The sequence below is a fragment of the Haemaphysalis longicornis genome, unplaced genomic scaffold, assembly GCF_048455015.1.
Source record: "Haemaphysalis longicornis isolate Haplotype H1 unplaced genomic scaffold, Haemaphysalis longicornis Haplotype H1 scaffold_12, whole genome shotgun sequence".
Taxonomy (NCBI): Eukaryota; Metazoa; Arthropoda; class Arachnida; order Ixodida; family Ixodidae; genus Haemaphysalis; species Haemaphysalis longicornis.
Genome location: NW_027526225.1, coordinates 101,849,695 through 101,852,522, shown reverse-complemented (window position 1 = coordinate 101,852,522; position 2,828 = coordinate 101,849,695).

The window sequence follows — 2,828 nt, the reverse complement described above, 5'->3', positions numbered from 1 at the left end:
TCTGTTCTTACTCGGTGGAGCAGACAGGCTTCGGCTCTTTTCGGGCCTTTCTTCACGACTGGTTGATGTACTGGTCGCCACAGCTGCCAAAAGTGATGGCGAACGGTGTGTTTCTGTATGCGTTGGAAATCTCACCACGTTTGCACCGTCCTTGTAGAAGATAAGGCGTCCTTGGCTAAGCTGCCAGCAGGTTCGTTTTCCGCTACACCGACGTGTGACGGGGTCCAGTGGTATTGCACGGTGAAGCCTTCATGCTTGCGCCGCTCTGGTAAAGATAGGGATCACCGTCAGGTCTTTTCAACAGGTATACCCCGCTGCAACAGGTGAAGGGCCGACTTCTAATCGCTGAATATTGTCACTTTTTGCCTTTAAAATGATGACAGTCAGCGCAACGCAGCTTCTATGGCAACACACTCACTCGCTGTAGATGAAACCAAAGGCGTCACCCTGGCAGCCCACGAAATATTCAAACTGGGTATGAAAAAAGCCGCCACGCACACCCCACTTTTTGCGTCAACCGATCCATCAGTGTATATGTGCAGAGAGTCCCAGTATTCCCGTTCCAAATGCTCCAGCACCAGCGATGGTGCTTCAGCAACAGGTGTACAACGCTTCGAGCGCATATGAGGGATGGTCAATGCACAATCCACACTCTCGTGGGACCAAGGCGGGTCCAAAGTAGCCCTTTTCCCAGGCCATTTGGGACAAAACACTCCAAGAGCATTTAGGGTTGCATGAGCACGAGACTCTACCCTTAATCGTAGATGCCGCAGTAATGCTAAGCCAGCACTTGTTTCTCCGAGGCGAAGCACCTAAATAAGCAAATGTTGAGACGCCTGAAGACTAAGAGGTGTTAACTTTATTTGGCTAGAAAGCCTATTACAAATAGCGGCCACCTAAAGACAGGACATATTTGAGACGTCTACCTGCCTGACTAATCGCCCATAGTGAGTGTTTGCCTGAAGGTGAACAGAAATGAGGCAGTACGCAAAGGGAGGAGAACGCTTGGTAGACTGCAGGCAGGTCAGCTGAAACGAACCGAGGACAAAGAAAGCGAGCACTCGCCTTTGCCGCCGCTCCGGACAGCATCGGAAACGGCGAACCGTTGAGCAGGGATCCGTGCTTCATCGGCGCTAGATGAGTTTGGCGAGAATTCCGAACGCCGTTAGAGTACAGCACACGCCATTGCATTTACGGGTCGTTTGTAGGGGTGTGCGAATATCAAATTTTTCGAATTCGAATCGAATACGAATATCTAGCTTCGAATATCGAATCGACTATCGAATAATTAAGGGCGGATGTGGCTTTCGAAATCAACCTCTTGATTTCTTTGTGAATTTCGATGAAAATTTGCACAGCAACCGGAAATGCTTTTTTGGTAACATGAAAATTTCAAAGTAATATTTTGAAAACTTCTTTATTTATAACATTTTCTTTCTGTCCACCTTGTACCAAGCTTGAGTGGCCCATAAAACATGATAGAAAGCTTGTTCAAAGTACTTTGCACTTCCAAATGAATGGACGAGGTCGTGACAGTCTTAGATGTTTTATTACAACACAACTTTTTTTAGTTTTCGGTTTTTTAGAGGTGAATGTACAACAGGCATATAGACAATGAATGGCCATTTGAATAAAAAAATCACAAAACGTAAACCTGAAAAACCAAGAGTGTCACAACCTGAACTGTTGATCAAGGAATGTAACTCAAAAAACGGAATAAAAAATACACCTACAGGTCACGAAGAAATCAATACAACAAGAGACGTAGGTAGAAAAAAAAACTGTTTTGAGAAAACGAATTCCGAAGTTGAAAAATAGATTTTATTCATCAAAAGTCGCCAGGGTTGTGGCCTTTCATATTTTTTAACACGGGGCCTTTGGAATGACTTGCCTTAAAATTGGAGTGCCTTTTGCACTCAACAGGAGGAGGAGGGGGAGGAGCACGAGGAGAAAACTTTAGTTAACAGTAAAATGGAGCTGTTTTGTGGGCGGGCTCCTCAGTCCAGGACAAGAGAGTGAGTAACTTTCTTCATTTCACGGAACGTCATCACGAGTAGGCCAGGATTTGTTCATTACGTCTGAAGGGGTTGTATAATAATAAAGAGCCGCTTGGACATATTCATGGGTTTCGATTCTTATTATACTGAAAACAGGTACGTATGCTATTTACTGCGTTCATTAGCCAGTATATCACCCCTTCAACACCATAATCATATCATAATTGTTCGGGTTGAGATTCAGCTCGTTACGAAAACGATGGTTGAGATGGAAATTGATGGCACAAAAGCCACCTTCGAGTACTCTAGACAAAAAGGCTGTCAGCGCCGTTTCGCTGTGGCGTAGCAAAAACCTCATTGAAGTTACATGTGAATAAACAACGCACTCTGCGGACATGCGCCTTCTTGTACGCAGCTATACCAAATGAAATTTCTGAAGAAGGTACTGTATGCCTTATAACCCGAAGAAAATATCCACACGAACTTTGTGAGCCTCCGAAATATCCCCAAACCTCCTAATAAGACGTTTGTGGCGGTGCAGAAAAATTAATGCGTTGGGCACAGAAAAAGCATTCATCTGATACAAGTCAACAACAACGAAAGAAATAGAAGACAGCGGTTTTATTTCCTACTGTGCGATGCGCGTGTAGTGACCCGCTGCCTGGTGTGTAACATTAGACTGAGTCTCCAAGAGCATCTAAAAAATAGTTTAGGGAAGCCTGTGCATTTGGAATGCTTTTCGAGGAGCTCTGAGCACTGAACATGGCAAATAATAGCTGGAATGGACGAGTTACGCACGATCATCTGACCGATGCTCTCAAGAAAGTTGGT